Raw genomic sequence first — 14,670 nt, forward strand, 5'->3', positions numbered from 1 at the left:
TATCCAATGTTTGAGAAAAAAAGACCATGAGATACCAAAGAAAAGATGTTATCGAGGAAAATACTAAGGCCAAGTGGATTGGTTGTGACATGATAATATTAAACATCATAGACCCATTGATGATTTATTTATACATTCAATAGCACACAAGTATTACCAGTCAAGACCACTGGACAATCTATCATGTATGGGTGTAGACCAAACCTAGAAATTTTTAAAGAAAGATCATGACTATGATCGCAAAGATCCAATGTTTACTACTAGTAGAGAATCATTTATCAATCAAGAGAAAATAATTCTATGCAAGTTCAAATATCTAATCATGTGTATTTTATTTATGTCAAAAATTCCTTTCCTACTATTGATAATGTTATTTGGGAGTAAGGGAAACTTGATACTAGATAAATAAGTGAGTATATTAAGAATTTGGGAGATAGTTTTGAAAGTATTTTGGATGGATACTTTGATGAGTTCAAGTAGAAGATGAGGAAAAGGAAGAGGATTCCTAAATGATTGGTAGATAAGTATTACAATGATGTGTATTTTCTAGTGGACACTAATAACACATAAGTTCAAGTGGTTAAGTCGAGGGTAGCTGGACTTAAATGATTTTCTTATGAAATAGACATTGATGATGTGAGTGCATCAATTACTACATGATTTATGAGGAAATTGATTTTGAGGCTGATCCCTTTGGAAAATATGAGGAAGAAAAGCCCATGATAAGAAATCATGTTAAGATTGCCTCATTTAATAGAAAGAGGAAGAAGTTGATAAAATACGTAGAAGAGAAACTACACACATAAGCTAAAGGTGAAGGACCCCTGATGATAACACAAGGTCTTGGAGAGGATAGAGAGAGTGATGATGGTGTAGAGGAAGATGAAGAGAGTACAAAGAAGAAGGGTAAAGACCTAGCACTTGTTTCACAATAGGCTAAGTAACGTAGGAGTATCCTGGATCTTTGAGAATCTTGCATCAACCAAAAATATTTCTAATTTTTAGTACCAGTCTATTGTTCATGAAGTAGTAATTTTTACTATTCGTATCATGTTATGTGTAGTTAACATGTTGATGAGGACCTATCCATGATCCTCCTCATTAGAAAAAAAACTTTGATCATTTGTATTTATCAAGTTATGAACCATTCTTTGTAGTCTCTATTTTGGCATATTTCCTCCTAGCGAGGCTTGTTGTTTCTCTTGGCACAATTTCTTATGCTAATGTGATGTGTTGTGAAGTTAGGAGTCAATTCCTAGGACACATGTGGATCCACCTTTTAGTGTGCATCATCTTATGTTTCATTTAGCATTAGTTTTGGTTTACTCTTCCTAGGTTGGACATATAATGTAATTAAATGCTTGACTAGCTAATTATGGCTTAACTGGCTATATAAGAAGCTTGGTTAGAGGTAGTATAGAATAGAGGATGATATGAGATGATGAGAAGTAGGATTACATGTGAATTTGGATTCTAAATTTTTAATTTCATTGTATATGGTTAAAACTCAGAAGGCCTCACAACCAGACATGTTGATAGACTTCTTTTAATTATTACATCAATGTGGCTGCCAATTGCCAAGATTTGTGCTTAATTTTTTTTCTTATTAATCAAACCCGAGTAAAAATTTGGAATCAAGACTTATGAACATTATTTTATATGTTTTTGTAGGACTATAAAGTGGGTCAGAACCTAGCATACTATGAGCAACCACTAAAATCAATCAAAATACACTAAAACCTTCTAAAAATACATGAAAACCAATTGAATTAAAGAAAGTGAACATAATCAAAACTCCCTCTTCAATTGTAGCTCCCATGTCCTTCTTTCTTTTGCATTTGATGTAGCTTCAATTACCTATAGTTCCTAGGATATGATAATTATATTGGGAGTACTAGAAGTGTGGCTTGAGCATGATGTGAGAATAGAGTCTCTTAAGAATAAAAAATGAGAGGAAGATGGTTCAATTTATAGCCAAAGTGCAATAGGAGAGAATTAAATGAGAGGGTGAACATTTTTCACTTCAAATATGCAACTTCACATGATATTCCTTAGAATATCTATGAAAATCTCTAGCTAAAAGCAAAGGAAAATCTATGACGTGCATATGACATCTCAAAGCCACTTGTAGCCAATAATCTATAACAATGGAGGCTTATTATAAACATGTGTAAGTAATAAAATATATCTAATATGAAATATTTTAGCCAAGTGTAAGGAGAATATCTATGATACATCATGTCCATGTGTCAAGGCTAGGTGGAATATTTGAACTGAAAATTCATATATCCACACAAATGGAAATTAGAAGTGGAAAATATGACTTAGGAAATTGATAATTCCTATAGTTTGTGAAGATGAATCAATTAATTAATAAATATTAATTAATTGAGAACTTGTTTAACAAGAACAATTAGTGATGCGTGATGAAAATGATTGAACTGACATAGGATTGGATTATGGGTTATCTAATCCCATAGGATAAATTAGTAAATGCTTGGTCAATCAGATGAAATGAACATAATAATATCCTTTGATGAAATATGTCAATTATGCAGATCAAATAGGATAATGAGGGGTAGATCAAAGCCATGATCAAATTGAATGACTAATTAGGATATGATTAGATTAGAATTAGAGAAGGAGATGAATGGAAGACTACTTTTAAGACTACAAAAGGTTTTTATGAATGGTTGGTTATCCTTTGGTCTAACTAATGCACATAGTACTTTCATGAGACTGATGCATGAAGCTTTGAAATTTTTCTTGTGTAATTTTGTGATTGTATACCTTGATGACATTTTGATATTCAATAAAAGTAAGAAGGAGCACCTTGAACATATCAGATAATTATTGTAGAGATTGAAAAGGAAAAGTTTTTGATTAACTTGAAGATATGTTTATTTATGAAAGAAGAGATTGTATACCTTGGTTTTTTAATTTTAGCTGATGGTTTGAAGATGGACCCTAAAAAGGTGAGAGTAATTCTAGATTGGCCTACACCTGAGAACGCTGGAGAGGTAAGATCATTTCATGGATTGATAAGTTTTTATAGGAATTTTATCAAGAATTTTAGTTCTATTTGTAATTCTTTGAATGAAATTATGAGAGGAGATATTTCAAATGGAAACATGGAGCACAAAAAGAGTTTTTAAATATTGAAATAAAAGATTGTAGAATTGCCTACACTTGCTTTGTCTAATTTTAGTAAAGTTTTTCAAGTTGAATGTGATGCTAGTGGAAGTACAATTGGATCTATTTTGAGTTAAGAAGGAAGACATCTAGCTTTCTTTAGTGAGAAATTGAATGATTCTAAGAGAAAATATTTAGTTTATGATCAAGAATTCTATGCTATTGCTCAAGATTTGAAGAAATTGAGACATTATATGATTCCTAAGGATTTTGTATTGTACGTTGGCCATAAATCTTTGTAGTATTTGGGAAGTTAGAATAAGTTGAATTAGAGACATATGAAGTGGGTTGAGTTCTTGTAGAGTTTTTCCTTTTCATTGAATCATAAGAGTGGACAATTAAACAAAGTTGTTGATGCATTAAGCCAAAGAAGAAATTTGTTGACATAGATGAGAGTTGAAGTACTTGATTTTGATGACCTGAAGTATTTGTATAAGACTAGTCTGGATTTTGTAGAACCTTGGAAATTTTTTAAGGAATAGATAATGAGTGATGGGTGTATTGATTATTTCATTCAAGAAGATATGTTGTTTAGAGGAATTTAGTTATGCATACCTAGAGGATCTATGAGAGAATATAATAAAAGAGAAACATAGTGGACAACTTGCTAGACATTTTGGGATTGATAAGACTGTTAAATTGATTTTTGAGAGATACTTTTAGCTACATATTAACAAGGATGTGCAAAAAATGGTTAGAAGTTGTAGAATTTTTTAATTAGGAAAAGGAACTAGTGAGATTCACCTTTACCTATACGTGATAGACCTTGGGAAGATGTGAGCATGTATTTTGTTCTTGGATTGCCTAGAACTTAGAGAGGTAATGATTTTATTTTTGCAGTCTTTGAAAAAATTTCAAAGAGGACACATTCTATACCTTTTAAGAAGACCTTTGATGCATTGCATGTAGCTGAGTTATTTTTCAAGGAGATAGTGAGATTGTGTAGTTTTCCCAATACTATTGTTTTAGACAGAGACACTAAGTTTACTAGTTATTTCTGGAGGATACTTTGGAAAAGATGAATACATAGTTGAAGTTTAGTTCTACATTTCACCCTCACACAAGTGGAAAAATTGAAGTTGTGAACATAAGTTTGGGTAATTTACTAAGATGTTTGGTTGAAGATAAGCCTGCTAATCGGGATTTAGCTTTGGCACAAGAAGAATTTGCATACAATAATTCTATAAATATAAGTACTAAGAGGATGCCATTTGAGATTATTATTTAATTTTATCCTAAAGGAACCACAGAGTTGAGAGAATTGCCTACTAAGGAAAGAAGAAGTGCTGAAGCTAAGGACTTTGTAGTTTTCATAAGGACTTTGCATGAGGAAGTTAAAAAGAAATTTGGAAGATAGTAATTAGAAGTTTTAACAAAGAGCTAACAAAAGGAAGAGACATAAATCTTTTGAATTTGGTAATGAGGTTATGGTTCATTTGAAGAAGAATAGATTTCTAGTTGGTACCTATAGTAAGCTGAAAATGAAGAAGTTTGGACCTTGTAAGATTTTGAAGAAGTTTGACAGTCAAAATGCCTATGAAGTGGAATTGTCAAGGGATATGAATATATCACCTATATTCAACATTGCATATATCTTTGAGAATTATGAATCAAAAGATGAGAATGACTGTAACTTGGATTTTCCTAGAAAGGAGAAAGAAGGCATTAAAAGGATTTTGAGTAGCAGAGTAAGCAAGAATACTAGAGGAAAGGATTACATGGAATACCTAGTTTAGATGAAAAATCAACTAGATGAAGGTAGTTCATAGATTACACAAGCTAAGTTGGATCTTTATGATTTAGGTTAGAATATGAAAAGTGCTTGATGTGGACATCAGTTCTTTATTAACTCCAGGTGTTTGATGTAGGAGCATCTTGGGTCTTTGAGTAATCTTGCATCAACCAAAAGTATTTCTTCTTTTCTGTTCCAGTATGTTGTTCATGAAGTAGCTATTTCTGATGTTCATGTCATGTAATGTTTAGTTAACATGTTGATGGTGACCTATCTATGATCCTCCTCCTAAGAGGAAAAAATTTGGTCATTTGTATTTTTCAAATTATGAACCATTCTTTGTGGTCTTTGTTTTGTCATGTTTCCTTCTTGTGAGGAGTGTTGTTTCTCTTGGTGCAGTTTCTTATGTTAACATGGCATGCTACAAAGTCAAGAGCCAACTCCTAGGACATGTGTGGATCTTCCTTTGAGTGCACATCATCTTATGTTTCATTCAGAATCAATTTTGGTTTACTCTTTCTAGGTTGGACATATAATGTAATTAAATGCTTGAGTAAGCAACTTGTGGCTTAGCTAGCTATATAAGAAGCTTAGTTAGAGGTAGTTAGGGGTAGTACATAATAGAGGATGATATGAGATGTTGATAAGTATGATAAGATACAAATTTTGATTCTAACTTTGCAATATTGTATATGGCTAAAACCCAAAAGGCCTCATAGTCAGGCACATTGATAGACTTCTTTTATTTATAACATCATTGTGGCTACCAATTTTTGAGATTTGTGTTCAAAATTGTTTCTTATTAATTAAATCTAAGTAAAAGTCTAGAATCGAGCCTTATGAACATTGTTTTATATGTTTCTTCCATGTGTAACTCTCTGAGAAGGGCTATTTGTAAGCTTATTATTTAAGTTTCCTCACCCTCTCTATGTCACTAAGAAGGCCAAAAAAGTTATAATATCTGAGCCCAAGGTGAATAAATATGTGAAAAAGGTTATACTCAAACCCCTCTCTCCTCCTACACTAGTCAAACTGAATACAAGAGCTGCTATAACAAGTGTTGAGCCACCTTTAAGAAAAGGAGTTGCAAAGATAACAAGACCAAGTGAAAGTTCAAGTGGCACAAGTGGTACTAAGAAGAAATTGTTAGTAATTAAGGGCCAGTCTCAACAAAGGAGGAGGAAATTCATTACACAAAAAGATGATGATAAGGAAAATAAAAAAAGACAAATTCAGATGAAGCAAGTCACTATTGAGTTGTAGTGCACAAAAAACCAAAATCAATTGATAAGGTATGTGAAAAAGCTAGGAATTCTATAGGCTTACCTAGTTTTAAGTTTCTAAAGTTTGGAACATTAAGTGTTGTAGTTAACACCAAGGTAGAAGAATCCATGCTAGATATGATGGCTAAGTTTTAAACTACATCTATAAAAATAGGTAATACTATTCCTAATGAGTTGTATAATAGGATTGATGCCAAATGCAACATGCAATTAAGACTTAAAGATAGATTGGGGAAAGTGCATTTGCAAATATAATTCCTGAGTTAACCAATAAGAAGATTAAATTTTTTTTGGAGAAATATAGGAATAGATTTTCTCCAAAGTATAGAGCATTTTTAGTTTTGCAACATAAGATTGACAATGTTGCAAAATAAAGTGGATTAATATGGAAGAGTATTTTTAGATTGACTACTAAAAAGGAAACAAACAAGGATGATAAAGGTAAGGGTATTGGAGAAGCTAAACTGACATGATGTGTATAATGACCTAGATACACTTGAAGAAGTTATCAGAAAAAAGGTCAAAGAGAGTGAAAAAGACACTATCACAATATAAGACATTCATACTAATGAGGAAGACATAGGTATATTGAGCTCTCAAGGGTAGGATAATGTATCCCCTATCCATTTATCCACACCTAACACTCTAGTCTTGTAGCAAGTGAGGGACTATCCTAAGATAGGAAAGACACTAGTCCAAGCTATTGAATCTACTACATAGATTCAAACATTGAAAATAGGTTTCAAGGATCTAAGGAAAGAAAAATAATCCACTAAGGTACATGAGGAAGATAAGAAAGAGAAAGAACAAGACAAGGAATCAAAGGTAGATCAATCTACCATAGATTAACAAGGACCACAAGTATTAGGACCTCTATTAGAGGAAAATAAGAATACTAAGAATAAAGAGAAGGAGAAGGAAGAGAATAGATAATTTGATACATCACAAGTAGTGCCAAATGTGGGAGTTCACACTCAAGAGACTATAGATTCCACATCTGTAGAACAAGTGCAATTTTCTCAACCACAAAATTTTCCAAGTACTATTTTTGCTACCTTTAGTACAGATACACAAGATATATTGAGTGGTGAAATATCTTCACACACTAAAGCCTTAGCTTTGTTGAGTAGTAGCACACCCAAAAAGAGTAACAAGAAGAAGAAAAAGATGAATTCTCTAGGTAAATCTATTACCTTGGATGAATTAATTGAGCCACCTGATTGGGATCTAAAGAATCTTTCATTTGAATATACTATTATCTTACAAGATATTTTGGCAATAAAGAAAAAAAAGGAATAAATAAGGAGATAGCAACAAAAGAGGAAATTATTTCTTGATATCAAGGATATTTTGTTGATGTGTTTGACATTCATCATATTGATGAACAAGCCCCTATCATTTCTTAGCTAGTGTAAATTGTTGACAAGGTAAAAAATGAGGATATAGAGACCAATGAAAAACTAATTCCCTAGTCAGATTTTTTTTTGAAAAGAAGGTACTTGAGAAGGTTGAGCTACTATAATTGAATTGATGAAGGTTGAATTGTTGGCACCTGTATATAATCTAGAAGAACTTGTGAAGAAAATCCAAGATCTGTACAATACACTTTGTGATCTGCCTAGATTCATAAATGAATTTCATGATAATATTCAAAAGATTGAGGGAGACTTAAAATCTTTAAGTAACACTATTTCTCAATCTACTAGATCAATTTCATTGTATTACAATAGATTATTGTTTACATAAGGAAGGTTAGTCAAGCTACATTTATCATATAGCCAAATGAGGGCTACACTTGTCTCCATAAAGTCTATGTTAATACATCATTTAGAGGTAATGTCGTGTGAGTTAGCTTTAACAGAGGATTTGGTAAAAATAGATCATAATCTTCTATTGCTGATAGCCTTATTAATGTACTTACAAAGATGGAGATAAAGATTCAAGTTTTGGAATTAGTTAGAATGACATGAGATCATGCCCTAGCCATGATCATCCAAATTCACAAGCTATTTATTCACAAATATGGTTTGTTTCCATCCCCCTACCCTAGCAAAAAAAATGAGTAACAAAAATAAGGCGTAAAGAAGAATATTTGAAAGAAGAAACAAGAAAAATGATGTAAAGAAGTTAATTATGAGAAATAAATGTGCAACAATAGACTAATTAAAGGTATGAAAAAACTACAATAGACAATTTGAGTCATGTAATATATGTAAGGTATATATGAGTATATTGTAAAAGTTTTTATAGTCCTATATGGACCAAGTCATAGACATGGGGGAGTACTATCATTTTTGTATTGTATTGTAATGATGTAATTCTGAAAAAGTGTTTTTGCCACTAATGTCAAAGGGGGAGATTGTTAATCTCTTTAGTTTTGTTGTCTATTAGCATCAAACACTTAGTCATATAGAAGGGATAGTTGGAAGTTCATCACTACAATCAAGTCACTCAATATAGGTTGAGTTATATATTTGTTAGACTTATAATTAATCATGTTTGTACCAACCTCTATATGATCTAAAAAAGTCTACGGTTGCCAAGTATTCCTATGGAAGATGAGTTATCTAGTGTACAGTGTGTTGGAGTTTGAAAATGTTACCCATTTCCAATTACCCTGATGAGAACAAAGCACATCTAGGGGCAGCTAACTCCCATTTTCAACATGCCCATTCAGACACCAGGCCAACTATAAGGCTATACTACTTCTGCACTTCAGGCTATGCAAAACCTAGGCGGGTGAACCTATAGATTCTTTATATGGTACCAGTTATCAAAGCATACACTGAATCTATTAAGCAGATTGAAACCCCTAATATCTCCTAATGGCTTATGAAACAACACAAATTCTACAATAGCTAGGTGCAAACCTATATTATTCATAAACTGAGTGAGGGTTTAAACTTTAATGTCCACTTCAACATGAAGGGAAAATGATTGATTTATATTGAGAAAAGACAGCATGTCCAATATGCAACAAAAACTTAATGATCCTACAAATGACCAGTGCCTTATCCATTAGGGCAATCCTATACTCCAAAATTATGCATCCTTGAACATCACTCAACATATGGCATATGTAGAAACATTCATGTTCGGTCTGTTCACCTTATGAATTAGATGACAACATCCAATATAACCCCATACTTTCACACATCCTTCTCAATGAATCTGCAACCCTGTCTAAAACCACAAGAAATTATATGACTCCTTGAGTCAAAGGCAAGTAAACCTCAAACATACAACCGGGCAATTGCAAATAGGTTCAAGATCTTTGTTCTTGAACATATAAAATTACAAATTCAACAAGAAAGGAGACAAAATTATATTGAAATTCAAAACCTTCTGTACATTGTATTTATCTCCTTGAAATAAGTACATTAGGAATGCATAAAACAAGATACAAGATCACACTACTGTATCAGAACTATCTATGAAATTCATATGCTGTTCATACAAGATATGCTGGGTGTGTGGCTTTCACAGCCTGAGCAGAGCTCAAAGAACTGGAAAAAGAAAACCAACCAACCACCTGTTTCAGAGAAGAAGAAAGAATATGTATGGAGAAGGAAATTCTCGGATTGAATTTGCAGTCGACAAGTGTCCCTTCAGAATTTCCCTTCAAGAAGATGAAAAAACCTCTCTCCCCCTTCTCTCTACAACTGCATATCATATCTAATCCTCATCATTTGGCCTCTACCAGGTAGAAATATCTCAAAAATCTGATGATGAAAAGCATGTAACTGATCCTGATGTAAAAGTGAATTCAAGGTAAAAGTAACAAATCAGTTGAAAATGCCTTGAGAAGACAAGAAAACAACCTCAAGTTGATTTTCTTCACTTTCAGATTGCAACAGACCTTTAAAACCATCCTCTAACCAATCTTAATTATCATTGAAGAACTCAACCTGTTTTGTCGCCAATGCCTCTGATTTCACAAATTGTCCTATAACTTGAACCAAAAAGCACCTGTGCAAAAACAAACTCCAGATTTGGAAAGTTCAGGTTCTCCCGGTTCCAACAGTATATTGGAGTGCCCAATTCGGTTAAAAATTGCCCCAAATATGGCCATTTGAAAATTAGGCCTCTGTTTATGTTTTCCATATGAGTTTGCAAAATTTTTAACTTTTTTATATAGTTTAAACTATATAAAATTTTAAACTTTATTAAAATGAATCTGACATGACATGAGCTTGAAGGAAAAATAATAAAACATTAAAAATTGAAAATTCTTAATTTTCCTTTAATTTTTTCTACTCGAGTCAAACCAGGTTTGATCGAGCTTGACACATGTCACATTCTAACTGGTCCTCTGTTCTGCCACCTCATTGTGCCAAGTCACCCATGCCACATCAGCGTCGCCATCTCGCTATGGCTAACTGGTGAGCATTTTCTCTTGGTGAGATAACGACGATCACATGATCTGCCACGTGGCACCATCCTGTGCACCAGGTTCCACATCAGCATTTCAGTCACTGCTTGGTTGCCAGTTGTCCTTCAATCATTCGCTGACATCACTATGCGGGTCCCACGCTACTTCATCAACACCTCGCCAAATTTTGAAGGTTTTTTGGCAACTCGCTACCTCGCTAGCTGAAAAACCTTGCATTTTCTGACTGGCGAAGTAGCGAGGTGCCGAATTTTTTTGAATTTTCGGATTGGCTTCTATCTGCTGATGTCATTGGCTTTTTAATTGCGTGCCCGTTCAAAATTATACTCTATCCTCCAACTGGCTGGGACCCACAAATCCACCACACATCACACAACTTTCAAAAGCCTTTGTGTTGTTGACACTACATGTTTGAGTGCAAAACTATTTAAATTACAAAAACTTTCCTTGTACAAGTCATGTGGGATAATTCGTTTTACATTTCCCTCTATCCTGTAAATGCTGATTTCTTCTGCTGCATATGTGTGAGCTGTTCCAGCTCCTTTGGCATGAGTTGCTCATTCTTACATGGAGCTCTAACCTTGTGATTGATAGTTCCACAATGGAGTTTCTTTTTTATGAGAATATCCCTGCCTGTTGGTCATTTTTTGCCATGAATCAGCAGACTTTTCATAGTGATGGTCATTTCTTATGCATATGGTCACTTAAAATGAAGCTCCCCCCTTCTAAAAATTGTGATACTATTGCTGGAGGAAGCCATGGGCTTCAAAAACGTGGATACATGCTTCCTTGAGCTTTGTTTCACTAGCAAATCTGTACATTTTATTATAAACGTGGACTGCTCCTTCCTCTGGTTGCATTTTGTTTATTTATGGATGTCTCCTTTTAATTCAGCCATGGCTTACCTCGGTGTGGCTGCTCCTTTCAATGCCACTCCTTTAAAAATGGGCAGCTCTTTCTATATTTTGGTGCTTTTGCTTCAGCATTTATTCTTCTATTCACGGGCTGCCCCTTTTCATTTTCATCTTCACAGAGGTTGCAGTAGACTATGCAAAAAAAAACATGTGGTGAGCCTTTACCATTCTTTGATGCTAATTTCTCAAATGGTGGTCGGCTGCTCCTTCTACTTGGCATGGATTCTCCCCAACGATAGCAGCTTTTCTTTTCCTTATGCCAATTTATTCTTGGCCGGCTCCTTTTTTATAATTATATGGATGCCTCATTTCCTTTATAATGTCGGCAGACTTCTAAAACAATTAAAATTAAAAATCTCCCTTGCTTTGATAACCTGTGGCTTCCATTTTCATTTGGTGAAAAAGAGAAAACGATACTAGGCTTAATCAACACTTGCCTTCTTCTAAAACCTTTCAATATGTTTTGTTCCATTCTACCCAACTTCTTTTAATCAATTGCGGAAATTGTGGATTTGTGTCTGGAGGCTCACCGGCTGGCCTTAAAAACTAATACAATCAAATAACCAGGCCATAAAAATCGGCATGAGTGTTCAATCCTACACACTCTATCATACTGCAAATTCTTAGACCATGATGATTTTTCAGTAAAAAGATTTTAATTGCCGAACATCCATACTTCAATTACTCTGCAGGCAAACAATGTTAAAAAACATAAACTGGGCTCGGGTTCGGCATTATAAACTAGGTTATTGATCACTTGGAGTTTTGAAAACTAGGATATAAGTTCTTTGCCATGAAGAGAAAATAATTCCATGTTTTGGGCTCATGACGAATTACAGGGCACATTTGGCAAATTTTCGAAAATAGGCACTTGGAATTTTTGAACTGGAAAATGGGTCAAAAAGTGGTTTTTGGCAAATGTATGGACATAAGAAAGTATGCAAATGGATTCATCACGACTTAAGAACTGGAATACTTCAAGGATTTCCAGGACAAAACACAATGGCACAATCCATTTAGGCTAGCCAATCACAGGATTAAAGCTATAATGTGCCGAAGAAGGGTACGGATCAATCAAAAACCTTAGCCGTAACAAAATAATGTAAACTGGGTTTTTAATCATGTTCACAAATTGATCAAATTGTCTCGTCATGACCTCAAAAATTGAACATATGAAGTGTCTGACCCTTGGAACACGATGCAAAAAGAATTTTTTCATTTGGGTCAATTGGGTCAAAGATATGATTGGTTGAACAGGGCTTCCCAGAATTGTGAACTAGTCAAATGCACAAAACAGTAAATGACCAACTTTGGGGGGTGCAAAACCTAGTCAAACGGATTCGAAATGACTTGAAAATTGAAACATAGGTTCTTTATTATGCATACTAAACATCCCCAAAGTGGCTGGTCATGAAACATTCCTGGGTAAAAGATATTCAAATGCAAACTGGGCCTCTGGTCGCTATTTGACACAGCAGAATTACAAATTTTGACACTAGCTCAAAATGGGACTTCGCAGAATGGTTTGACATGTCAGTTTAACTTCATAGAACACATAGATGCACTAAATGAAAGGTGTTAGAAATATTAAACACCTCTTAGGCCTCAGACTGACAACCAAGTACAATCTCACTTAAAAGCATTTAAGGGCTTGATTTTTTCAATAGTTCTCAAAATTTACCATGGAATTTTTAGTCCCAACACAGTGAATGCTAAGTAAAGTAGATTGAGTATGTGTGGAGTCATATAGAAGAAGTTGAGGTAGTACAAGATGAGTGTCAATAGGCAAAATAGTTATGACTAAGCATTAGGGACCATATGTGATGAGTTACACTGTTTGAACAAGAATGTTTGGAATGACACAAAATATGAGGCAAACCATTTTTGGCTGACATGTAAATGACATTTAATGATTATAGAGTTTTTTTTATGGAAGTAATTATGTATTTTAGCACGTATCACTAATCCCTATAAAGGAAAGTTAGCCAATTAGATTAAGAGGCAAAAAGGGAAGCATCCAAATCATTGATTATGTTATAGAAAACTCTATAGATGGCTATTTAAGAGTAGATCCAAACCCTATTATGTGTGATGCAATGTAATGGTGATCTGTATGGGAAGGGATTGTATATTGCAATTTTTTTTTGAAGAAACAAAGTATAGCGAATGCGAGGAGCAGTGAAGAGTAGAGAAGAGATATATTAGATAGGAGATCATAATAGAGAGTAGAAAGAGAAGATCTATAATTAGCATTATAAGTACAAATTGAAGGATTGGGTACTGATATATTTTGGCAAGTGAATCAGGGAAAATATCTTAACAGAGTGGTCATAATAGGCCTAGTTAAATCTCCTAACTGATTGCTTACTTCATTTTAAGTTTTAAATCATTTAATCAAGATAGACCTAAAAATCTTGTAAAATCCTAATAGAGAAGACCCCTCATAGGGTAGATCATCAGAAGTGATCACATTTGTAGCCGTAACAGGAAAACTTTGTTAGTGCAGTAGTGAAGATTTGTGGGTGTCATCCCCACCCTAGTTTTACCTTTACCTTGGAGGATTTTTGGGTAACCAAATCTTTTGTGTTATATTTTTACATTTATTCTTATGGATGTGATGCATAATTATATCTATTTCTGCATTTCAAGTTTAAGTTTATATTGTTCATAATCGAATCATGAGATGCATTAGTGGTCAATGCAGTTAAGTTGTTATTTTATTTGAAGGATAAAATTTTTAGTGATCTTGATTCACCCCCCTCTCAATATCTCATTTTTCCAATTAAATTGCAAGAACAAATTAAGATTTTACTTTACAAGCTTTACTGATTTCGATCTAGGTGGAGATCCCAATGATGGAAATCTATTCGTGGTTATTGCTTCTTTGTTGGTTTAGATGAAATATCTTGGAAAAGTAAAAAAGAATAGTCCATTTCTCTTTTCTCAACTATAGCTGAATATAAAGGTTGTACTAATGCATCTAAATAGGCTTTATGGCTTAGAATGATACTTGAAGATATGGGTCTACCTCAACAAGAACCTACTCCATTATATTGTGACAATAAAAGTACTATTACCTTAGCCAAAAATCAATTTATTCATGCAAGAATAAAGTATGTTTCTCTTCAACATCACTTCATTAAAGAAAAAGTTGAAGAA

The sequence above is a fragment of the Cupressus sempervirens genome, chromosome 11 (genome assembly GCF_028749045.1).
Source record: "Cupressus sempervirens isolate cs-2001-9-10 chromosome 11, ASM2874904v1, whole genome shotgun sequence".
Taxonomy (NCBI): Eukaryota; Viridiplantae; Streptophyta; class Pinopsida; order Cupressales; family Cupressaceae; genus Cupressus; species Cupressus sempervirens.